The sequence below is a fragment of the Staurois parvus genome, unplaced genomic scaffold, assembly GCF_062004578.1.
Source record: "Staurois parvus isolate SC_StPar_1 unplaced genomic scaffold, SC_StPar_1.0 ptg000097l, whole genome shotgun sequence".
NCBI classification, from domain to species: domain Eukaryota; kingdom Metazoa; phylum Chordata; class Amphibia; order Anura; family Ranidae; genus Staurois; species Staurois parvus.
In genome coordinates, this window is record NW_028317893.1 from 409,773 (window position 1) to 437,056 (window position 27,284).

The following is a 27,284-nucleotide window of genomic DNA, read 5'->3' on the forward strand; positions in this document are numbered from 1 at the left end:
AACCAACACAAGATGGCAGTGTCCTGCAAATTCAGTGGCAGGCACATTCTGCAGAGCAGCCCCATGGACCTTCTATGCTGAATCACAGGACTTTGCTAGGGAGCAGTGTATCAGAGGACTACTTTTCCCAGCAGTGCTGGCGTTTCAGTGGGGGCAGAAAATACAGAAGCTCGGGAGACTGGACAGGAAGTGAGAGAGCAGGAGAGGGGAAACAGAGAGAGAGGGGTGCTGACTGCTGGAGAACCGGACCAGTTTGTAGAGCTGGAGAGAGGAGAAGCAAGGAGGAGCCGCTGACCGCTGACTGCTGACCTTGCCACCTTGTTCAGTGAGACAGTCTGCCAGCAGGTGACACAAAGGCAGTGACCAGATGAAAAGCTACACGTGACACTGGAGAACCTGTGAGACCATTGCCACTGGTCACTGCATTCCAGAGTGGAGCTGCCCTTTTGCCAATAAGCCCATTTGTCAGTTTAACACTTTATTTTCCTAAAAGCTGCTCTGTTCCCAGCATATTAAAAAAGACAACACACAAGTCAAGTGTCAATTAGGGAAAGTCCTTGTTCTTTCTTCTACCTCCCCTTTGTGTAAATCCTGTCAGGAGCTATCGCCTACACAGTCCTGCTTTTCTGCACCAACTGGGCCCCAGCAAGCATGCAAAAGGGTCCTCACTGCACTTAAAGGGACTTTTTGGTCAAAAAAGCTCTTCTACCTCAGATTTAACCCTTACTTTCAGACTCTGAGGGCCCAAAGTGAGCTATTCACATTGTTGCTAGTTCTTATTGCTCCCAGGGGTTGCCACCACTTCAGGTAGAAAGCCACTGGGTTCATTTCTGAAAGCAGGCCTGCTAACATTGAGTGAACATCTGCTATATGTGAAACTTCTTTGCTTAGAGTTGCTAAAAGTAATTATTGCCTTTCCAAGTATCAATACCAGTTTGTACTGTTCAGCCAAGTTTACATTGAAGTTTAATATAAACCTCATATCAGTTTTTATCTGTGTTTGAGTTTTCTTTCTGGTGTTAATTTACTCTTGTCAAAGGAACCTTGTGATGTCAACAGGGGTTGAGCTTTCAGAGAGGGGTCCAATGTGTCAGGGAGCCCGAAAATAACTCAGTGACTCCTAAGAGGGTAGTGCTACAAATACATAAATAAATGAACAACACCAGAAGGTGCAACTAATATCCAGTATCAGTAAGTCCCATTTAAATAATTGTTGCTTAAAAACCAAAAGATAAGTGAACTAATGCTGGTGCCATGTGTTTCTTTATAACTAAACTTAGAGTGCTATTAACTTTATATCCAGCTCTAGCCAAAATAAGCCAAAATGAGAGCCTACCTGGCCCTGGTGTGGAGCGGCTGGGAGATTGAGTATCTGAAGAGGTCTTACAGGAGAAAACAAAGAGAATCTGCAATCCAATTATGGGAAAACCAGTGACAGATAAATTGAAAATCGTAGGATCAGGCGGCCAAAAGGAATCTCGGCAGAAAGCCCCAGAGATGTGATTGTTAGCTTCCATAATTTTGGAGATAGGGAATGAACATGGAAAGGGTTTTGGGACTGTACTGAAATAAAATATGAAGAAACAACCCTCCATATTTTTGCGAACATATCTCCAGAGACGCTGGCGCGGAGGAGATCCTTGAAACCACTGCTGAATCAAATGAAAGAAAAAAGTTTGATATAACTGGAGCTTTCCAGCATGTCTAATCGGGTGGAAAGATGGAAGATCGGCAAGGCTGAGATTCCCAGAAGAATTTAATGGCTTTTGCGAGAAATTAGATGATGGGGGAAGGGGGAGAAAGGAGATAGGTCACACTTCAAACTGTCTATATCTGCTTTTTTCATTTCTTTGTTTTTCCTGGGGGGAACGGATATCTAGTAGGGCAGAAAAACAATAGCTAAAGTGAATGTTATGAACTTTATGACTTATAACGTAAAATGGCTGAACTCCCCCACTAAAAGACGTAAGATACCTAGGGAAGTTCACCAACACTCCATAGATTTAGTGTTTCTTCAAGAGATGCACATTTCCCATGATACAAATGTGAGGATCTATACAAAGCAATATTTACATGGTACTATGCAGACTCCCCAGTTAAAGGGGCTAAAAGGGTCGTGATAGGGTTGGCAAAGAAGGCGAGCTTCACTTTGAAGGGAAAAATGGAGGATCCAGAGGGTCAATTTTTACTTCTGAGGGGATATTTACAAGGAGTTGAATACACACTGACTAATATTTATTGTCCGAACCAAAACCCAGCTACAGTATATTCCTAGAAAGAGTGCTAAGATAACTTGCCGAATTTAGAAGAGGTAGCCTGGTTGTGGCGGGGGACTTAAACTTGTGTATCGATCCTTAGTTGGATTCGTCAGCTTGTACGAGGAGAGAGGGGGGGGAGGAATTTAAAATCATTAAAGAAATTACTTTATCAAGATCAACTAATTGATACTTGGAGAGTTAAACACCCAAGAGAAAAAGACTATACCTTCTTCTTTCCCGTACATGGATCATACTCAAGACTGGATTACATAATGATCGAACATAGACAATTGGAATCGTTGGTGAGTGCCAACATACATGTTAAGTTTATTTCAGATCATGCTCCCATCACAATGAGACTACGGGTGGGTGGGGACCAAGATGAAATTTCATGGTGGAGATTAAATTAGATGCTTATCCAAGACCCAGAACTAGAAAAAAGATTAAGGGGGAAAATAGAGCAACTCTTTGAGCTTAATCAATAAACAAAATTCCGCACTCTGTCACTTATCAAAATATTCTACTAAACCCAATAGAAAAGTAAAACTTTCACCCTTGAAACTATAAATACATAAAACTAAACTCTTCTTCAAACCTAAATATGTCTAACTCAATATATATAATACATTAATAAATACAAAAATTGAATAATAAAATAATAATAAATATTAAATAAATAAATCCCAGAAAAGTATATAAAACTATATAGTCCAAAAGCAACCCCCCCCAAAAAAAAAAAAAAATATATATATATATATATATATATATATATATATAAATAAAATGTCAAAAGTGTCTCTGTAGAAAAGTCTTTCCAGATTCTCAAACCAACTCGTATCCCTCTTCCATCATCCAGAATGGAATCTCAAACATTCTTCGTGAACCTCAAAAAAAATAAACTAATGATAGTGTATTACCCTTAAACTGAGCAAACATGCAAACTTGTGAAAACCGTGCATCATACCAACTGCATAACGTGTACTCACACGTGAAAAGGAAATATAAAAAAAATAAATAAATTTAAGAATAAATAAAATAATATATACAAAACTCAATCTCTCAATAGATAAATATACTTGTGATGATATTCAAAATCATGCCCATTCCAACTTCAACCTATGAAACATAAGTGATCACTCCAAATAGTGAAATAAACCCCAAAAACTCTATTGGTGAGCACTACACACTCAATGCTAGTGAAACAAAAAAGTGATCTCCTTCAACTGGTACAACAATGGATAGTTACCCTCTGGAAATATGTAACAAGCTTTAAACCAGTGGATATTAGTGAAACATAAAGTGATCTCCTCCAACTGGTGCAACAAATGGATAATTACCCTCTGGAAATAAATGACAGGATTTAAACCAATGGATGATAACACTCTCCAGACTTCCTAATGTTCCTGTGCCATTCTTCCATAAGGTGAAACAGGAGAAAATCAGCAGTATATATTAACCACTTGACCTCCTGAGGATTTACCCCCCTTAATGACCAGGCCTCTTTTGCTACTCGGCACTGCACTAATTCAACTAATAATTGCGTGGTCATGAAATGCTGCACCCAAACAAAATTTACGTCCTTTTTTTCACACAAATAGAGCTTTCTTTCGGTGGTATTTGATCACCTGTGCACTTTTTATTTTTCACGCTATAAACAAAAAAAGGCCAAAAATTTTGAAGAAAAATTATATTTTTTACTTTCAGCTATAAAAAATATATAGGAAACTCAAAGTTAGTTATAAATTTAGGCCAAAATGTATTCTGCTACATGTTTTTGGTAAAAAAAAAATCCCAATAAGTGTATATTGATTGCTTTGTGTGAAAGTTATAGAGTCTACAAACTATGGTATAGATACTGCAATTTACGCCATTTTTTGCTATACAGCGCTGCACTAGTTTAACGGTCAATTGCACAGTCATGCAAAACAGTACATAAATGAAATTTACATCCTTTTTGTTTATCACAAATTGAGCTTTCTTTCGGTAGTATTTGATCGCCTGTGCGGTTTTTATTTTTTGCGCTATAAAAAAAAAATGCTGACAATTTTGAGGAAAAAAACAATATTTTGGACTTTTTGCTATAAAACATGTCCAGTAAAAAAAAATTTAAAAATCAAATTTAGTCATAAATTTCTGCCAAAATGCATTCTGCGACATGTCTTTGCTAAAAAAAAAACCCAATACGTGTAAATTAATTGGTTTATGTGAAAGTTATAGCGCTTACAAATGGCGGGAAAGATACTGGGATTTTTAGGTTTTTTTATACTAATAATGGCGGCGATCAGCGACTTATGGCGGGACTGCGGCAGACATTCTGACATTGGGGGGTACTGACTTGGGGTCACTGACATCCCCAGTGACACCAATACAGTGATCATTGCAAAAAAAAACCCACTGACACTGTACTAATGGCACTGGGGAGGAAGGGGTTAAGTTTATTATTCAGGGAAAGGGTTAACTGTGTGAGGGGAGTGTTTTACTAGGGGGCGGGGGTGTGTACTTCAGGGAACACGGCTGATCGGGAGAGAGAAACTCTTCTCTCCCGATCACCATGTCCTGGAGCTGTCAGGGAACTGATCGAAAGCACAGCTACTGCAGCTGTGCTCTCTGTCAGCGATTGCCGCCGATCGCCGGGACATAGCCGGTAACGACCGGCTGTGACCCGGCGACTGACATCCGCGGCTGTGATCAGCAGGACAGGTAGGGCGGAGGCGCGCCTTGCGCGCGCCCCCTACCTGTTTTTAAAACGTGGTTTTGCCCAGCCATGCTGCCCTGCCGCCGTATTTCTACAGTGGCTGGGCGGCATGTGGTTAAAATATAAATAAATCTTTATTATGCATCTTACATGAAAATAGAAGAATATCAGCTTCCAACCATCTAAAACAGCTCTGGTGTAATCCTGTGTATAGGGAACTGCATGTTCCCACTTCAAAAATGGCTGCGTCTGCACTTCCAGTTTGCGTGAGTGCGTCAGACGTCACGTGTTCCGATGCGTTTCATCACTTCCTGGACTTTTACAAGGGATCATTGCCATTTTTTCTTGAATAATCATATTTTATATTGGATTGTTCACCATTGTCACTTTATATTTACGAATATCACTTTCTCACTACCAAATTGCGAGACACTTATGGAATATCATTGACGTCAGCGCTTAATTTAAGCGCCACACTTTGTATCTGCCACTATTGTCACTTTCATTTATGCACTAGTGCCTTGTTTTTTATGATATTTTATAGTGCTGCATTTCACATTTTTATATATATATATATATATATATATATATATATATATTATATATATATACACACACACACCATTATCCTTTTTTGGGATAATGCAGAAAATTATACTTAGGCTTATTTGGACAAATAAGAAACCGAGAATTAGGCACGAGACACCGAGGTAGGGCAAAAAGTAACAGGGGGTTGGGGATGCCAAATGTTAAGAGTTATTACCAAGAGGTATTGAGTAAGGCACAGTTAGGAAAGTTGGTGTGGGTTCCACACAAGTATCGCACATTAGATGGGAACACTAGTTCACTGACAGAGAAAGTTTTTAGTATGTGGGATAGACTGCACAAACAAAAGGGATGGAAATATAACTTGGGTATGATCCGCTTTGCGGGAACAGAGTATTTCCCTGCGGGGAAGGATATTTCCAGGAAATGGATTAAAAACCAGAATATATGTTTAAAAGATATATTGAGTAAGGTGAAGTTTTACACTAATAAAATAAAAAAAACAAAACTTTATATCCAGCTCAATGTGGCTCTTTAGATGAAATGTGTGAAATTACATAAATTATTGCATGAATACTCAATATTTTTTAGCATTTTCATTTGAAGTGTTTGTCTCTCTATTCTCATAAATTTTGCTTCACTTGTGGAAACTGGGGTATGTATAGCAAACATGGACATAGCAACATAGCAAATAGCGGATTGTATAAACTGTTCTAGCAATTTTTATAGACCAATAACAAAGATCGTTATTAATTTTTGTGTATACTAGCAACAGTATGCATGCTCAATGAATGGAATGACATAACCTAAAAAGAAAAAAATCATGATTGCATGAATGTACAAGACAGTGTGCAGAGTTCTGCAGCCTGGGAAATGTAATGCATAGCACTTCATACATAGTACAGCAGTTTGTGGTTCATGATGTTCTGTTACATTGGCAGAGGTCAGTGTAGAAGTGCCCAGGTACATTGCTGGTGTTCAGTACAAAGGTGCCTGTTGGCACAGTGGTGGTAACTGGAGAAGTGTGCGGCAGTGCTTTGGCAGTCAGTGAAATGTACATGGGTACAGTAGTGGTCAGGAGAGAAGTGAGCAGGTGCAGTAATTGATGTTTGAGCAGTGCCTGGGTGCAGTGGCAGTCTGAAAAAGTGTGCCAGTGCAATGGGAATTGGTAGAGTGTGTCAGTGCAGTGGCAAGCAGTGATGTATTTCAGTGCAGCGACAGTCAGATATTGACAGCAGTCAATGGAGAAATGTGTATTGGTGAAGTGGTAGAAGGTGAAGTGTACAAGGGCAGTGGCAGTCAATGGAGAAGTGTATCAGTACAGTTATGGTCATTCTAGAAGTGTTCTGGAACATTTATTGTGTATCAACCTTTATCCATCATCTTACATGGTGTATGTTGGTGTGAATTGAAAGTGGGCAGTGAATAAGTGTGTAAATGATGGGTGTGTCAATCTTTACTTACTTGCTGGGTCTGCCTTTAAAGTGTTAATAAACCCAGGACCCTGCATTCACTATATCTGTTCTCCTAAAGTACACAGAACATGGAAGTGCAATTAATTTAGTAAATATGAACTGCTAAATACCTTTTCTCATCAGAAGTTAGAGCAGTCTTGTGGCTTCTATCAGTCTTCAGCCAAGCACTAGCTAAAGCTTGTAGAAGGCATTTTCTTTCTGCTCTAGGAGGATGCAAAACCCCTGACCTCTGTCTGACCAGTGCTGATTGGCTCTGTGCTGATCACATACACTCTCCCAAGAAAAGAAAAAAACATCTCTCTAGCAATACACACCAAACTGAGCATGTGCAACATGCCTACCATTCAGTCTATCTTATCAAGATATAAGAGGTGGTCGCTTAAACAAAGGGAGGAACAGAGCAATCAGGAACAAACTGCCTTTTTAACCTCCCTAGCGGTCTGATTATGTCCATATTTCTGTGCTCAAAGCAGTAAATTTTTTTGCATGGAAATATGTATTTTTTTTTGTAGGCCTGTAATTTTTAGGAATAACTCACTGAAATCTGTCCGAACAAGTAAACATCCTGGGTATTTTAAAATTTGAAACACAAAATCATAAATTATAATTTAATAAATAATCATTAAAAAAATAATAATATAATAATAAATTTAATGCAATAATATAATTAAACCAAAAACACTGAAATTTGATATAGAGCGCCAAGTTCGCACATCACTGAGCAAAGTCGCAAAATCATTTTCAGTGTCCGATGATGAATTTCCCCACGAATCATTATCACTCAATTCTGCAAGTAGTTCTAATTTACTATCGCTGTTCTCTAGCTGGTCTAAAGCCGATTTTGACCTAAAGGGATGCTTTCTGGACGCTATGGACGTTTCTCAGTTTCCAGGCAGAAAGAACAGTAAAAATGTAGGCAGGGCACAGGACAAAGCACTAGGGACAATATGTGAAATGGTTTTGTCAAGGATCCGGATATGACCAGAGATGTGTGGACTGACACAGGGAATAGCAGACTGCAGGAATGATGTAATAATATACTTTATTAAAATCTTACAACAATATACAGAAACGCATCGTGCAACCAAAACCAAACCTTCAACTAATAACTAGATGCTCAGGAACACAGGTGTAAACAGAGCTGGAGAAGTAGAATGGTCAGGCAGGCCGGGTCAGGATCAATTGGGCGGATAAGGTACAAAAGGAGCAGGCAGGAGAATGGTCAGGAATAGCCGGGGTCGGTGTATGCGGAGTTCTATCAGAGTCAGAGTCAAGCAGGGGGATCAGGCAGGTAGACAACAGGATGCAGATACAGGGGCTCATGGGAAAACACCAAGGCACTGATTGCAGGCCTGGTACTGCTTAAATACACCTCCTGCAATCAGCCTCAGGTGATGGCTTGATTGCAGGAGTGAGATCCTGGCTGCTGAAAGCACCCGCTGGCAAGCACCGGTACTGCAGCCCGCACAGCAGGTGAGCCACAGCACCACCAGCGATGAGTCTTTTCCTGACGGTACCCCCTTCCTGAAGGAGCGGCCTTAGGATGCTCCAAACAGTCCTTAATGGCAAAAATGTTCCACCGCCCGGGTCATGTAACTGGCTGGATATCCCACTTCCGGAGTCAAGCGACTGGCTGGGTTTCCTGCTGGTAGACCTATCTTTTTGCAGGAGACCGCAGGTTGCTGGACACAGGATTTTCAGAAGCAGGCTGGGAATCAGGGGCTGGCACATCAGGCTGGGAAGCAAGCAGAGGCACATCAGGCTGGGCAGCGAGCAGAGGCACGTCAGGCTGGGCAGCGAGCAGAGGCACGTCAGGCTGGGCAGCAGGCACTGGGTCGTCAGGCTGGGCAGCTGGCACTGGGTCGTCAGGCTGGGCAGCAGGCACCGGGTCATCATTCTGGGTAGCGAGCAGAGGCACATCAGGCTGGGCAGCAAGCAGAGGCACATCAGGCTGGGCAGCGAGCAGAGGCACATCAGGATGGGCAGTGAGCAGAGGCACATCAGGATGGGCAGCAGGCACCGGGTCGTCGGGCTGGGCATCAGGCACCGGGTCGTCGGGCTGGGCAGCAGGCACCGGGTCGTCGGGATGGGCAGCAGGCACCGGGTCGTCGGGATGGGCAGCAGGCACCGGGTCGTCAGGCTGGGTAGCGAGCAGAGGCACATCAGGCTGGGCAGCGAGCAGAGACACATCAGGCTGGGCAGTGAGCAGAGGCACATCAGGATGGGCAGCGAGCAGAGGCACATCAGGCTAGGCAGCAGGCACCGGGTCATCAGGCTGGGCAGCAGGCACCGGGTCGTCAGGCTGGGCAGCAGCCCCCGGGTCGTCAGGTGGGCAGCAGGCACCGGGTCGTCAGGCTGGGCAGCAGGCACCGGAACGTCAGGCTGGGCAGCAGGCACCGGGTCGTCAGGCTGGGCAGCAGGCACCGGGTCATCAGGCTGGGCAGCAGGCACCGGGTCATCAGGCTGGGCAGCAGGCACCGGGTCATTATGCTGGGCAGCAGGCACCGGATCATCAGGCTGGGCAGCAGGCACCGGGTCATTAGGCTGGGAAGGAGGCACTTGATCATCAGGCTGGATAACGGACACCGGGGCATCAGGCTGGATAATGGACACCGAGGCATCTGGCTGAATAGCGGACACCTGGGCATCCGGCTGGATAATGGGCATCGGATCATCCGGCTGGAAAGCGGGCATCGGGTCATACGGCTGGATAATGAGCATCGGGTCATCAGGCCGGATAGGATCATCAGGCTGGGTAGCGGGCACCAGATAATCAGGCTGGGTAGGATCATCAGGCTGGGTAACAGAAGGCGGGTTCTCAGACAGCAGGCTGACCCATTTGGATACTGTCTGGATGGTACTGGTTGGAAAGAATTTTCGCTTATTCTTGGGTTTAGTTACTGAAGCACTGCAAGTGAATGCAGGGCTGTAAACGGAGGGAGCAGTTGAAGACAGAGAAGAGCTGAAGGATGGAACAGAGGAGGGAGCAGTTGGTAAAGAGGACTTCTTTACAGGATTAAAAGCAGGATAGGTGCAGCGAGTGGGAACAGGGTACTGATATGTGGTTGATAGCAGGGCATACTGGGCCGTAACTGGGGGTGCTGTGGGGAATGAAGGAAGAGAGCTTTGAGAAGATGAATGATTAGAAGTGGGACTGGATTGTTGCAAGCTGACTGAGGCTGGGTGTAACAAATCTGACCATGTCTGTAATACCGGTTGAACAAAGCTTAGCTTACACGTAGCCTGTCTGACCAAAGACTGCACTGCGTTTATACAATCCACAAGCACATGTGGTGGACATGCTGAATAATGCTCAAAAAAGCAATCCAGATCATCCTCCAACAACCATACCAGTAATTCTACTTGATCTGTACTAAATGGCGGAGAAAAGTCATCCCTGCTTTCAGGGGTACTGGACAGTGCCAACTCAGCTTAAGCCTGGATCAATGGCTGCACCTTAGAAAACACTGTGCTCTGACCTACTAGGGAATGAGCAACCCTCATGCACTCTAGCAGCTGATCCCTGGCATACTCCTTCAGAATCTTATAGCCGTATTCTCTGTCTTCTATTACTGGCAGAGACAAGTACACAACCTCCTACGGATGCATCCTTCACAAATAACAAGCCAAGATGGCTTCCCTTTGCAGCCACTTCTGGTCAAGACTGGCCTTGGTGTTATGTCAAGGATCCGAATATGACCAGAGATGTGTGGACTGACACAGGGAATAGCAGACTGCAGGAATGATGTAATAATATACTTTATTAAAAGCTTACAACAATATACAGAAATGGACTGTGCAGCCAAAACCAAACCTTCAACTAATAACTAGATGCTCAGGAACACAGTCGTAGACAGAGCTGGAGAAGTAGAATGGTCAGGTAGGCCGGGTCAGGATCAATTGGGCGGATAAGGTACAAAAGGAGCAGGCAGGAGAATGGTCAGGAATAGCCAAGGTCGGTGCAGGCGGAGTTCTATCAGAGTCAGAGTCAAGCAGGGGGATCAGGCAGGTAGACAATAGGATGCAGATACAGGGGCTCATGGGAAAACACCAAGGCACTGATTGCAGGCCTGGTACTGCTTAAATACACCTCCTGCAATCAGCCTCAGGTGATGGCTTGATTGCAGGAGTGAGATCCTGGCTGCTGAAAGCACCCGCTGGCAAGCACCGGTACTGCAGCCCACACAGCAGGTGAGCCCCAGCACCACCAGCGGTGAGTCTTTTCCTGACAGCTTTCATACAGTAATGTTTTACTATGTGATTTTAGTGTATTTAGTGAATGTCACTTTTTGTCATTTTCAAATTTGCCGCCAGTTTCGTCCCCCATACGTCCCGATGCTCACAGGGAACGGAACCCAGATGACAGATGCCGGCATCCGCCAGAGGACATTACAGGGGACACTGCAGGAGAGACATCGCGGGAGCGCAGGACAAGGTTAGAGAAGAACAGATCCCGAAGCAGCGCCGCATGGTAAGCCCAAGTGTAGCTCAAGGTTACCGCTTGTGGTACTGAAACTTTACCCCGAGCTACACTCGGGAATACCACCAGGGAGGCTACATAGAGCAGAGGATTAACCCCTTAGGTTCCACAGTGAGTATAACAAGCATGCTTTACTGCATATACAGACTGATTTTACTGTTGGCAGTTTAGTAACACTTTAATGATGTCATCAGTAATGGAATTATGCAGGCAGCATTAGTTAATCAATCTGCCCATACACTGCTTGAGTGGGAATGTGCTGTTGACATTTTTTTCATCAGCACCATCCACCTCCAAATTGCTGAAGATGTGTGCTGTTGACTAAAAAATGTGAAAAGCACCTCTCCAGCAGCACAGAGACTTGTGGTTCTTGGTTGCCTTCAAACAATGCTCTACCAGTGCTCAAATATGCTCTAGGTGACAGATGTCTCTGTAATCATTTAGCTACATAAGATTTCATTTAGCAACATGATAGTATTAAATCAGAGCTCAAAGAAATGTAAATGGAAAAGACAGTGGTAGGTAAGTGTGCCGAGATCATAGTGGTACAGTTAGCTAAATGCTTTTGTTTGATGCAATTTCTACTTGTCCATGCTTTTTTGTGAATAAAATTAGACATGCCAATTTACAGTGACTTATTCAAATAAAAAAATGAACTTATTAAATATAAATAACAAAACTCTTTCAAATGAGTATTTAACAGGCCAAAAAGCACCTAACCCCAGGACATAACACCTAACCTGACCCAGATGTAGCCCTAACCCTTAACACAATCTTAACTTTAAAAAAAAAAAAAAAAGACAAAAATTATGTATACTACATAAAAAAAGATTCAAAGCATTTTTAACCTAATGTTATTAAAGAAGATTGTTTGTCCTGCGACTGGAGACTGGAGGAGCAAGGTTGACATTATAATGGAGGCTGAGAATTTAATTTTTATATCTAAAAATAAGGAGGAACAATTCTGGGACTTCTGGGCATGATGGATGTACTTTTCATATGAGATCAATGTAGGATATCAATAGTTAAATTCATGCTACCATAGCTTGATTTACTAAACTCTTGCCAATATATTAATCATTGCCTCTTTTAGAATATTACCATGTACATCTCACTCGGCCATTCACTTCTGTAATGGGGCTACAAGCAATGCTATTGTATATGAATCTAACTGACAGCTGGCAACATTTTGTTGGTTTTACCATTTCTTTTAGTATGTATGTTTGAGTTCTTCCTTTATTTACATTTTTTTGTTTGCATGGATTTCCTTGTATACCAGCCTAGTCTGCAACACATGTAAATTAATGCTAAAGTTCTTCTCTTTTGGTATATTATAAGAGATAGGCACCCACATACTCTGACTGATTTATATGGTTTTGTTTTGTATATATTGAACCCAACTATGCAATTTATATGAGTGTCTTTTATGCAATGTATCCTTTTATCCAACTGTTTATATTCTTTTTATGTACAGGCAGTCCCTGTGTTATGAACAAGATAGGTTCTGTAGGTTTGTTCTTAAGTTGAATTTGTATGTAAGTTGGAACAGATACATTTGTAAGTGTAACTCCAGGCAAAAAATTATTTTTAAGTTTTGAATAGCATAGGGATGGATTCACCGGCCATGCAGTGATGTGGGGTTCCACTGGACAGTAGGTGGCAGCATGCAATAAGCAGAAAGATGGCCATTCAGTGGTTTCTGGGACCAGCATGACATCATGCTGCCTCTGTTCTTAAAGTGGAGTTCCACTCACCCTGTCAAAAAATAAAAAAGTCAGCAGCTACAAAACCTGTAGCTGCTGACTTAAAAAACAGACACTTACCTTTCCCTAGGTCCCACAGTGTGTCCCCCGCAGCCCGTTCCTGTATTTCAGGAAGCTGGCATCTTCAGTGTGGGCACCCGGCTGTGATAGCTTGCGGCTTCACAGCCGGGTACCCACTGCACATGCGCGAGTAGCGCTGCGCTTCATGAATGGTCCTGTAGTCTTCTGGGACCTGTCACTTGTTCCAAAAGACTACAGGGAGGGAGGGAGAAAGGACACCTTCCATTTCCAATTGCCTAGGCGATCGGACCGGAAGTGGGAGCGGGTACCTGTCAAATTCGGGTACCCGCTCCCCCCTCTGCCCCCCAAAGGTGCCTATCCATAATGGGGAGCGGGGGAGCAGTCCTTAAAGCGGAACTTCCTCTTTTGGGTGGAGCTCCACTTTAAGTACGAGTCATGTGTAAGTTGGATGTTTATAATTTGGGGATGGCCTGTATTGAACCCATCTATGCAAATTATATGATTGTCTTCTATGCAATTCCTGATGTTGTGGACAATGCTATTTGCAAAATCCTTTTTTTCTTGATTTTTTTTTATCTTGAAAAAATGAAAAAAAAATATTAACTATATTTAAATCAGAGCAGTGGATGTTGGAAAAAAATATTTCTCTTCTCACCCCCCCCCCCCCCAGCCTAAAAGTTTGAGTGTTCCCTTGGAGAGTGGGGGTTACAGCCAGCAATGACCCTGTTATCAATGTCTCCTCACCTCTCCTGTTTAGGTTACACATACTCCAGACCCACAGCCTGCTACTCAGGGCGCAGGGAGTGTGGATATTGTCAACAATAGGCCTTTCATCCACAAAAATACAAGCTGACAACAGAACTGGCTACTACGCTAATCTACAATTAGTGTAGTACCTGACTTGTTCTAGTGTCAGATTGTGATTTTGTGAAAGCTTTTTTCTCCAGCTGCAATCATTTACAACACAAACTGACAGTTTCCACTCTCTACATGACCCTGAATATCTGGTTGTAGCTCCACACTCAGTATAAACTAAACAGGAGATATGAGGGAAAAGTACAGCAATACTATTTATGGCAGCTTGGAGAGGGAAAGTGGGGAATGTGCGAGCTTTGTGTGCCCTGCCTATCTTGCCCCCTCTCCGCCTGAGCTGTCAATTATAGTTCTGCCTCCATTCTTAGTGTTTTCTCAGCAACCTCTGCACATATTTAGAGGGGAACAAGTTTTATGTGCGCTAGATCCCTTGGGGGGAAAGGGGGGGTTGAAACTTTCCAGTGCATGTATTGTAAATTTAAGGAGAATGACTAACCACTTAGGAATTTTTTTTAAGTAATTCACCAAACATTCACAATAGAAAGGTTTACATCAGTTTCCCTCCCTCACTTTTAGTGCCAATTGAGCTTGAAGTGTCACAGCACTTGGAAGAAATACATGGGTCTCTGTACATGAAGTCTAATTTTGGATGATTTTGATTATCCTCTATAGGAATATGTGGGAGAGCCCACTAAACATAAGAAATATGGTGCCATGGCCAATGGGCACAAATTAAAATTGTCATCAAATCATCTCCCAAAGAGGGGTAAGCATATCTTCCTGGGTTCCGCTCACAAACAGTTTTGCCATTTTGCGCAAAATTTGGTAACTTTACAGTGAACCTGAACTGAAGTCTATAGGAAGGCAATTTTTGGCATTCAATTCTGTCTATTTGTAGGTCTAATAAGCAAATATTTGTGTTATCAAACAAAAGGCATAGGAAGACAGGCTCTGCGATGAGGGGCATGTACCAACACTGATACGCTGAATTGTGATTTCTCTACACACCTGAAGATGTCATACCTTGCTCACCCAGCACGTACTTAGCCTAAAAGCAGAGAGGATTAGCATGGGTACTTTAGACAATCAATAGGACAATAACGTTACTCTGAGAGAGAAGGTTAAACACCTGTAGTATTCTGACTAACAGTAATTAACAGAACTGAACTGCATTTGCCTAGCAACAGTATATAAAGACAGTCCTAACTTGCTATATCAGTCCCAGTTTTATCCCCCTGGCCAGTGATTGATGAAAAAAAAAAAAAAAACTTTGGCTGGCAAAGTTCGGGTCCTTGAAGAAAGTACAACAGTTCCCAGCAGACAACAGATTAACTTGTATGACATTAGTCTCTTACCAGTTCCAGAACACCCTCTTCTGGGTCTCTGGACACATGCTCTGATTCAGTAAAAGTCCAGTTCAAGTCAGACAGAAATAAAAGTTGATGATGATATATCTTTGTTTAAATCCTGCTGAGACAGTCCTTATTTCCCTTTTTTACAAGTGGTGGGAGCACTATAGTACAGTCTGATCTCACCAGGCATTCAAATCACACCTCTCTGGAAGAAGGTTTTCAATCTCTTTGATTCTCTGGATCTCTGCCACAATTGGGTGAGAACTCAATCATCTAGCAGCAGCACGGTCTCTTTCCTGCATACCTGCTTGTTTCCAGGACTGTCCCCTCATTGCACAGTGTATGATGGCAGAAGCAGTCTCTAACCAGTCTTCTTCTCCTGGGCAGCGCAGCATCAGATAGCTCCATCAAACTCTGGCCACACACCACTATTCCCCATTCACTGCAATCATGTGGTGCACTCTCAATTGCTCAGCGCAGGAAAATGGTTGCAGCAGCATATACTCTCCACAGTAGCTTTCACCCTGCATTCTGCCCTCCGGTTGCAAAACAGAGCACCCTTTCTCCAGAAGTCCATTTCCCTTTGCTCTGTTGCATAAGCCACTCACTGTCCTCTAGACCCAGCAATGATGGCTGCCCCCTGCACTGGAGACACTATATAGATTTACAATATGGTCTCCTTAAAGATGGCTGATGCAGTTCTGTATTAATGAATATTCAGTTTAACCTTGTCCACATTACAGAAGAATAATATAGCAGCAACAAAGGAAGAAGTCCCACAGCAGTTATCAGTTACAGTCCAGGTTACACACATTATATATATACACTGCTCAAAAAAATTAAAGGAACATTTTGAAAACACATCAGGTCTCAATAGCGAAAAATATCATGCTGGATATCTATAATGATGGACTTGGTAATGTGTTAGGAACAGGTGCAACCTGGCGGTGTCAGATGGCTGGCTGCAACCTGGCTGTTCTCATCTGTGTATATCATAAGATGCAGCGCTAATGACTATAACATATATGCATAAATCAAGGAATCAGTCATATATGACTAAACAGTTGAAAGTTCATAAAATAGGTGACTTTAGTGCTCTCTTCTACTATATATCCTCCTGATGGTCAGGCGTTTGTGCAGAATAGTACTGAAGGGGTGCACACTCACCAGAACGCACAGATATATGAGCGTTTATTATAGATTCCCCTTTAGGATCATCAACTGGACATGCTGTGGTATTACGACAAAACACCTTCCAGACCTCCTAGATGTTCCTGTATATTCCCTGGTTTAGGTGACCTGCGTACCTCTCCTTAGGATCAGCATACGATTCGTATCCCACAAAAAGATGAGTGGCTAGAATGGGTACTCCCCAAGGGAGTCAGAACAAAATGCATCCATAGTGTAGTAGGTCATTAAAGGATTTATTTAAAATTCAGCAATCCGTGTACACGGTATTAAGTAAAACAGTATGGACTAACCGTCCAGTATTAAAGATGACCGCCGGAGCGCCACGATGCTCCGGCGGTATGACGTCACGGCGTTCTTGGCTCCTCCTACGCGTTTCCTGCACACGCACGTCGTCTGGGGGGATGTGCCACTGAACGCCGGGCCGTGCGACGTCCATTTATATGCTAGGCGCATGCGCTTTGGAAAGGCGCCATCATCCTGAAGTCTGACCACTAACGATCGGATCTTCATACCGGCGCCATTTTTCATTAGTTTTGCATACTAATAAGTGTACTCGGCTGGTTGTCATTCTCAAGCATCTTACTTTGATCCTTCAATGCCTTCTAATCAATATTACCGACCTCCAAGCCGATTCGTACACATTTTGCTTTATATAGTAACAGAATGAATATATTTCCAATTAGCCAGAAATAAATTCCGAATCACAATGGTCTTTTGTGTGTGGCACTAGCATATAAACTATCTGCCCAAAATATATTATACATTAAAATACAATTTAATATGAGTCAAACATACCCAATGTTGTGCAATTAAAATAAAGGACTAATGTAGGTCCTTGTTGGAATACAGATAATAAATTATAAAATAGTATATAAAATACAGTATCTATCAATCAATACAAATGGATTAAAGTAGATGGTCCAAAGGTTTACTAGAAGGGGACATAGATGTATTGAGCCAACAGCATCTTATCCTATTTTTTCAATATATAGTTTTAACTGTTATTGATAAAACAGTTAAGATCTATATCTATATTGTGACCTTTGGGCTGCAGCGTTTGGAGTTCATATATCCAGCGCGTTTCGAGTTGAGAGACTTTCCGTATTTTGTTTGTCCCCCTCCAGTGGGGTTGTACAGTATCTATCCCAACAAATTTCAAGGTTGATGGATCATTATTATGTTTACATTTGAAGTGATAAGACAATGAGTGATCTTTATATCCCTTTTTAATATTACTGATATGTTCTCTCAGTCTATCACGTAGACGTCTTGTAGTACGCCCCACATACTGGAGTTTGCAAGAGCATTCAAGGAGATATACTACGTTCTTACTGTAGCAGGTTATACAATTGTCTATTTTATATGATCTTCCTGTGGTGCATGAAGAAAAGGTAAATAATTTTTGTCTCCTTACGTTATTCATCTTACAAATAACGCACTTATTGCAAGGAAAAAAACCTTTTACGTTCGGTGCAAAAGTAATCTTATCTGGAGGGTCAATGACGTTTGGTGCTAATCGGTGTCTTAATGAAGTGGCTTTCTTGTAAATAACTTCAGGTTTTACTGGAAGAATTTTAGAAAGAATGGGGTCCGCCATCAACACATTCCAGTTTTTATTTATAATGTGTTTAATGGCTCTATGTTGTGTAGAATATGTAGTTAAAAACGGACAAGACAAAGACCTATTGGTTATTCTTTTTTCCTCCAACAGTGTGTTTCTATTTAGATTAGCCACTTGTTGTATGGTGTCATCCATATTCTGTTGGGAATATCCTTTTTCCACAAATTTCATTTTTAAGGTTTCAGCCTGTGTGTGATACATATCTAATTTGGTACAATTCCTACGTATTCTAGTGAATTGACCTTTGGGGATATTAGCTAACCATACGGGATGATGGCAACTGTCTAACGGGATGAAACTATTCCTGTCCGTTTTTTTAAAAAAGGATTTGGTAGTGATCATCCCATTGTCATTTGATAATGTCAAATCCAAAAAATTTATTTCTGTATTACTAAATACATAGCTAAGTTCAATATTGCATGTATTATCATTTAATGTTTTAAAGAAGTTATGCAAAGATTCCTCTTTCCCATTCCATTACAATGCAGAACAACTATTTCTGGTTTGATCATAAATATTTTTTGCAAACCAAAGGAGTAGCAATGGGGGCAAAGTTTGCCCCCAGTCTAGCAAATCTTTTTATGGCATATTGGGAGGAGTTTTTAATTTATGCAAGAGAGTGGCCGGAGCTATTATTTTACAAAAGATTTATAGATGACGTGTTCTTATTATGGAATGGGAAAGAGGAATCTTTGCATAACTTCTTTAAAACATTAAATGATAATACATGCAATATTGAACTTAGCTATGTATTTAGTAATACAGAAATAAATTTTTTGGATTTGACATTATCAAATGACAATGGGATGATCACTACCAAATCCTTTTTTAAAAAAACGGACAGGAATAGTTTCATCCCGTTAGACAGTTGCCATCATCCCGTATGGTTAGCTAATATCCCCAAAGGTCAATTCACTAGAATACGTAGGAATTGTACCAAATTAGATATGTATCACACACAGGCTGAAACCTTAAAAATGAAATTTGTGGAAAAAGGATATTCCCAACAGAATATGGATGACACCATACAACAAGTGGCTAATCTAAATAGAAACACACTGTTGGAGGAAAAAAGAATAACCAATAGGTCTTTGTCTTGTCCGTTTTTAACTACATATTCTACACAACATAGAGCCATTAAACACATTATAAATAAAAACTGGAATGTGTTGATGGCGGACCCCATTCTTTCTAAAATTCTTCCAGTAAAACCTGAAGTTATTTACAAGAAAGCCACTTCATTAAGACACCGATTAGCACCAAACGTCATTGACCCTCCAGATAAGATTACTTTTGCACCGAACGTAAAAGGTTTTTTTCCTTGCAATAAGTGCGTTATTTGTAAGATGAATAACGTAAGGAGACAAAAATTATTTACCTTTTCTTCATGCACCACAGGAAGATCATATAAAATAGACAATTGTATAACCTGCTACAGTAAGAACGTAGTATATCTCCTTGAATGCTCTTGCAAACTCCAGTATGTGGGGCGTACTACAAGACGTCTACGTGATAGACTGAGAGAACATATCAGTAATATTAAAAAGGGATATAAAGATCACTCATTGTCTTATCACTTCAAATGTAAACATAATAATGATCCATCAACCTTGAAATTTGTTGGGATAGATACTGTACAACCCCACTGGAGGGGGACAAACAAAATACGGAAAGTCTCTCAACTCGAAACGCGCTGGATATATGAACTCCAAACGCTGCAGCCCAAAGGTCACAATATAGATATAGATCTTAACTGTTTTATCAATAACAGTTAAAACTATATATTGAAAAAATAGGATAAGATGCTGTTGGCTCAATACATCTATGTCCCCTTCTAGTAAACCTTTGGACCATCTACTTTAATCCATTTGTATTGATTGATAGATACTGTATTTTATATACTATTTTATAATTTATTATCTGTATTCCAACAAGGACCTACATTAGTCCTTTATTTTAATTGCACAACATTGGGTATGTTTGACTCATATTAAATTGTATTTTAATGTATAATATATTTTGGGCAGATAGTTTATATGCTAGTGCCACACACAAAAGACCATTGTGATTCGGAATTTATTTCTGGCTAATTGGAAATATATTCATTCTGTTACTATATAAAGCAAAATGTGTACGAATCGGCTTGGAGGTCGGTAATATTGATTAGAAGGCATTGAAGGATCAAAGTAAGATGCTTGAGAATGACAACCAGCCGAGTACACTTATTAGTATGCAAAACTAATGAAAAATGGCGCCGGTATGAAGATCCGATCGTTAGTGGTCAGACTTCAGGATGATGGCGCCTTTCCAAAGCGCATGCGCCTAGCATATAAATGGACGTCGCACGGCCCGGCGTTCAGTGGCACATCCCCCCAGACGACGTGCGTGTGCAGGAAATGCGTAGGAGGAGCCAAGAACGCCGTGACGTCATACCGCCGGAGCATCGTGGCGCTCCGGCGGTCATCTTTAATACTGGACGGTTAGTCCATACTGTTTTACTTAATACCGTGTACACGGATTGCTGAATTTTAAATAAATCCTTTAATGACCTACTACACTATGGATGCATTTTGTTCTGACTCCCTTGGGGAGTACCCATTCTAGCCACTCATCTTTTTGTGGGATACGAATCGTATGCTGATCCTAAGGAGAGGTACGCAGGTCACCTAAACCAGGGAATATACAGGAACATCTAGGAGGTCTGGAAGGTGTTTTGTCGTAATACCACAGCATGTCCAGTTGATGATCCTAAAGGGGAATCTATAATAAACGCTCATATATCTGTGCGTTCTGGTGAGTGTGCACCCCTTCAGCACTATTCTGCACAAACGCCTGACCATCAGGAGGATATATAGTAGAAGAGAGCACTAAAGTCACCTATTTTATGAACTTTCAACTGTTTAGTCATATATGACTGATTCCTTGATTTATGCATATATGTTATAGTCATTAGCGCTGCATCTTATGATATATATTGTTTTGAGGGTGTTTGGTACCTTATGTTCAGCTGCTACATTATAGATGCGCTCGTATTTATTCTTTTTGATTTGTTCTCATCTGTGACCTGCCAATTCTGATGTTCAATGACAAATGCCAATCAAGCTGTATGGTGCCGGGCAGTGAGCACAGGGCCCACTAGAGGACGTCGGGCCCATCAGGCCACTCTCATTAAGTCTGTTTCTAATTGTTTGGTCAGAGATCTGGCAGTGCCCATCCTGTTCCTCCTTGCACAAAGGAGCAGATGCCAGTCCTGCTAATGGATTAAGGACCTTCTACGGCCCTGTCCAGCTCTCCTAGAGTAACTGCCTGTCTCTTGGAATTTCCCTCATGCTCTTGAGACTGTGCTGGGAGACCCAGAAAACCTCATGCTACCAGTAGTGACACTGACCCTTGCCAAATGCAAACCTAGTGAAAAACAGTCAGAAAAGATGAGTATGGAAAAAAAAGTCAGTGGCCTGTAAAACCATTCCTGTTTTGGGGGTCATCTCATTGCTGCCTATATAGTACACCAAATCAGCTAAAACAGATTAATAACCCCCTCTGCAACTTAACTGACCAGGTCAATATCCCAATATCCCAGGAGTTTATTTGACTTGATGCTATACTCTGTTTAAAAACTGTTACTTTCATTTTTTGAGCAGTATACAGTGAGGAACAGAAGTATTTGAACACCCTGCGATTTTTCAAGTTCTCCCACTTAGAAATCATGGAGGGGTCTGAAATTCACATTGTAGGTGCATTCCACATACAGACAGAATTTAAAAACAAATTCAGGAAATCACATTGTATGATTTTTAAAGAATTTGTCTTGCACTGCTGAACATAAGTATTTGAACACCTAAGAAACAGCAAGAATTCTGGATCTCAAGGACCTGTTACTGTGCCACCTGTACTCCACTCATTAATCTAACTTAGTAGCACCTGTCTGAGCTCTTTAAAGACACCTGTCCACCCCATAGTCAGTCAGACGCCAATTACTACCATGGGCAAGACCAAAGAGCTGTCAAAAGACACCAGAGACAAAATTGTGGACCTCCACAAGGCTGGAAAGGGCTACGGGGCAATTGCCAAGCACCTTGGTGAAAATAGATCAACTGTTGGACCAATTGTTAGAAAATGGAAGAGGCTAAAGATGACTGTCAGTCTCCTCAGACTGGGGCTCCATGCAATATCTCACCTCGTGGGGTATCACTGATGATAAGAAAGGTGAGGAATCAGCCCAGAACTACAAGGGAGGAGCTGGTCAATGACATGAAGAGAGCTGGGACCACAGTTTCAAAAGGTCAGTCGGTAGAATACTACACCGTCATGGTTTCAAATCATGCATTGCACGGAAGGTTCCCCTGCTCAAGTCATCACATGACCAGGCCCATCTGAAGTTTGCCAATGACCATCTGGATGATCCAGAGGGGGCATGGGAGAAAGTTATGTGGTCAGATGAGACCAAAGTAGAACTTTTTGGTCTAAACTTCACTCGTCGTGTTTGGAGGAAAAAGAAGGATGAGTTGCATCCCATTTACACCATCCCTACTGTGAAGCATGGGGGTGGTAACATCATGCTTTGGGGGTGCTTTTCTGCGAAGGGGACAGGACGACTGCACTGTATTAAGGAGAGGATGGATGGGGCCATTTATTGTGAGATTTTGAGCAACAACCTCCTTCCCTCAGTCAGAGCATTGAAGATGGGTCATGGCTGGGTCTTCCAACATGACAACGACACGAAGCACACAGCCAGGATAACCAAGGAGTGGCTCCGTAAGAAGCATATCAAGGTTCTGGAGTGGCCTAGCCAGTCTCCTGACCTAAATCCAATAGAACATCTTTGGAGGGAGCTGAAACTCCATGTTGCTCAGCGACAGCCCCAAAACCTGACAGATCTAGAGCAGATCTGTGTGGAGGAGTGGGCCGAAATCCCTGTTGCAGTGTGTGCAAACCTGGTCAAGAACTACAGAAAACATTTTACCTCTGTAATTGCAAACAAAGGCTTCTGTACCGAATATTAACACTGATTTTCTCAGGTGTTCAAATACTTATGTTCAGCAGTGGAAGACAAATAAATTCTTTAAAAATCATACAATGTAATTTCCTGAATTTTTCTTTTTAAATTGTGTCTCTCAGAGTGGGAATGCACCTACATTGTGAATTTCAGACCCCTCCATGATTTCTAAGTGGGAGAACTTGCAAAACCACAGGGGGTTCAAATACTTCTGTTCCTCACTGTGTATATATATATATATATATATATATATACATACACATATACACACACACACACACACACACACACACACACACACACACACACACACACACAGTTGGTTCAAAATAATAGCAGTGTGTTGAAAAAAGTGAATAAAGCTCAAAATCCTTATAACAGCTTTTATTTCCATGCACACAAATGCATTGGGAACACTACACATTCTATTCCAAATCAAAACATGAAGAAAAATATATCAAATTTCTGTTGTTCATCTAAAAAAATTGAAGAAAAGTGAATATTAGACTGTTCAAAAAAAATAGCAGTGTTTGTATTCTTCTTTACAAACTGAAACATTCACTATATAAACTGAAAAATGTTTGAAGATTTTGCTTTCCTTTGAATCACTTAATATTTAGTTGTATAAGCACTGTTTCTGAGAACTGCTGTACATCTGTGTTGCATGGAGTCAACCAACTTCTGGCACCTGGATGAATGGACTACATTCCACGGTTCTTCTCGATTTCTTGGTTTTGCCTCAGAAACTGCATTTTTTTATGTCACCCCACAAGTTTTCTATTGGATTAAAATCTGGGGTTTGGGCTGGCCACTCCATAACATTAATCTTGTTGGTCTGGAACCAAGATGTTGCACGTTTACTGGTGTGTTTGGGGTCGTTGTCTTGTTGGAACACCCATTTCAAGGACATTTCCTCTTCAGCATAAGGCAGCATGACCTCTTCAAGTATTCTGATGTATTCAAACTGATCCATGATCCCTGGTATGCGATAAATAGGTCCAACACCGTAGTATGAGAAACATCCCCATATCATGATGCCTGCGCAACCGTGCTTCACTGTCTTCACAGTGTACTGTGGCTTGAATTCAGTGTTTGGGGGTCATCTGACAAACTGTCTCCAGCCACTAGATGCAAAAACAACAATCTTACTTTCATCAGTCCACAAAATGTTGCGCCATTTCTCTTTAGGCCAGTCAATGTGCTCTTTGGCAAATTGTAACCTCTTCAGCACATGTTTTTTTTTCAACAGTGGGAATTTGCGGGGGCTTCTTGCAGATAGGCGTCTAATTGTAACAGTACTCACAGGTAACTTTAGACCTTCTTTGATCTTCCTGGAGCCGCTTGTTGGCTGAGTCCTTGCCATTTTGGCTATTCTTCTATCCATTCGAATGGTAGTTTTTTGCTTTCTTCCATGTCTTTCAGGTTTTGGTTGCCATTTTAAAGCATTTGTGATCATTTTAGCTGAGTAGCCTATCATTTTCTGCATTTCTTTATATGTTTTCCCCTCTCCAATAAACTTTTTAATCAAGGTACGCTGTTCTTCTGAACAATGTCTGGAATGACCCATTTTCTTCAGAATTTCAGAGAGAAATGCACTGTAACCAGCATGTACAATATTTGCTGCCTTCCTTCCTTAAATAAGGGCAATAATTGCCACCTGTTTTTCAAAGAATGAATGACCTCACTAATAGAACTCCACACTGCTATTATTTTGAACATGCCCCTTTCAATTAGTGATTTAATTACACAGAATCAGCAGCATGCATGTCATGACTGTTGGGTCTGTTGGATTTCTATTAATCTACTACACCTGTTAGTAAATTATTTGCCATGTAGAAATATCATTTCTACCAAAAACAGTGATTAATCAGGTTAGTGATGTATGACTGCATTTTATTATTATTTTATTATATATATAATAAACCTGGGAAAGGTTGGGTGGGGCAACTGGTGGAGAGTAAGTTTTGTGACCGGCTAGTAGGTCTGGACTCCAAATTTTAACCCCTGGTGTAAAGCATGCCGCCACTGGTCTCTAGAGCAGTGGACACGTGTTCTCTGCAGTGATGAATCACGCTTCTCTATCTGACAACACGATGGACCTTTCTGTGTTTGGCAGTTGTCAGGAGAACGGTACTTGCCTGACTGCATTATGCCAAGGGTAAAGTTTGGTGGAGGGGGGATTATGGTGTGGGGTTGCTTTTTAGGGGTTGGGCTTGGCCCCTTAGTTCCACTGAAGGAAAATCTTAAGGTGACAGCATACCAAGACATTTTGGACAATTTCATGCTCCCAACTTTGTGGGAACAGTTTGGGATGGCCCCTTGCTGTTCCAACATGACTGTGCACCAGTGTACAAAGTAAAGTCCATAAAGACATGGATGAGTGAGTTTGGGATGGAGGAACTTGACTGGCCTGCACAGAGCCCTGACCTCAACCCAATAGAACACCTTTGGGATGAATTAGAGTGGAGACTGCAAGCCAGGCCTTCTCTTCCGACATCAGTGCCAGACCTCACGAATGTGCTTCTGGAATAATGGTCAAACATTCCCATAGACACACTCCTAAACCTTGTGGACAGCCTTTCCTGAAGAGTTTAAGCTGTTATAGCTGCAAAGGGTGGGCCAACTCAATATTGAACCTTACAGACTAAAGACTGGGATGCCATTAAAGTTCATGTGCGTGTAAAGGCAGGCGCCCCTATACTTTTGGCAATATAGTGTATATATATATATATATATATATATATATGTATACACACACACACATACATATACACACACACACTGTATAAATATACACAGCATCTCTCCCTACACAGAATTGTTAGCTCTCCTAACAACTGCAACACACCCTGACAGCATGGCTACTTTGAGCCCACCCTTTTATATGAGGGGGCTAGGTTTTCCATTACTTTCCATTCTTGATTCTTGTGTCTCAGCTGGCCAGACACAAATGCTATACACTGTATTACTGGTGGTTCTATATTTCTGACTGTGAACCTGCAAAGTCTTTGGGCAAAAGTTTGTGTTTCATGAATCCCAGAGGTTTACCATGAACCCATGGCAGTAGTAAACCTAAACCTCATACTTAGTCCTGAATGCACCCCAGTGAGCCCAGTTGTGGTTTGATGCAGCGTCATACTTACATATCACACATCCTACCAGCTTGTACCTTTGCTTCAGTAAAGAAAGGTTCAAAAAGATAAATATAAAAAACACCCTGGAGTTCAGGTAGATCACCATTTCTATTATATAAATAAATCACAAAGTATCAGTGATCCTGCCCAAGTGCAAAGCATTATACTAGCCATTGTAACAATACTGAAAAAGCAAAAGAAGATTTAGAAGACAGGCATGGCAAATTTCCTTTTAATTTGTGAATTAGTAACATTTAAAATGTGCTGATTCCTGGATGTGTCCCAGTGACTTTGCAGCTCTATAGAGCATTTTCTTCCACAGTAAAGTGTTTTATGTGACTTGTTGTTTTACCTCATGCTATTCCGCTCGTAGCTTCACATTCTGCTGATTCTGCCTCTCCAGAAATTAGTTTCTGCTTAATCATGGCATTTTGAAAACTGCAAGAATGGTGAATGTATGACAGCTATGCAGAATGTTATTTTCAGACTTGATGCTTTAACAATCACAAAGTCAGCTTTTAACAAGCAATTTGTATTATGAATTGTTCCTCTAAACATCAAAAGGAAATTATAAGCCCAAAGGATGAAATTAGAAGCCAAGCTTTATTCTATTGCTTTTATTCATGTTGTGCGTGGCATACATGACTGAGGTTATTTAATAATATATAGATCGAAGACATTGTTGTACTTGTAAAAAATATTGCGCAACCTAGAAAGCAATGTTCCTGGTCAATGCATGCAGTGGGAGAGGCCTAAAGGGACGTGATTAAATAGAACTTTAGCAGACCTGTTGTGTACACTGCATACCTTACATAGCACTTGTATCCACAAAATCTGCTTTTTACTTTGACACAAGGGCAAGTCTCACAGACAAACATAAGACTCAAAACAAAGAATCAGTTTTAAAACGTAAAACTCTTCCATCACAACACACAAGAT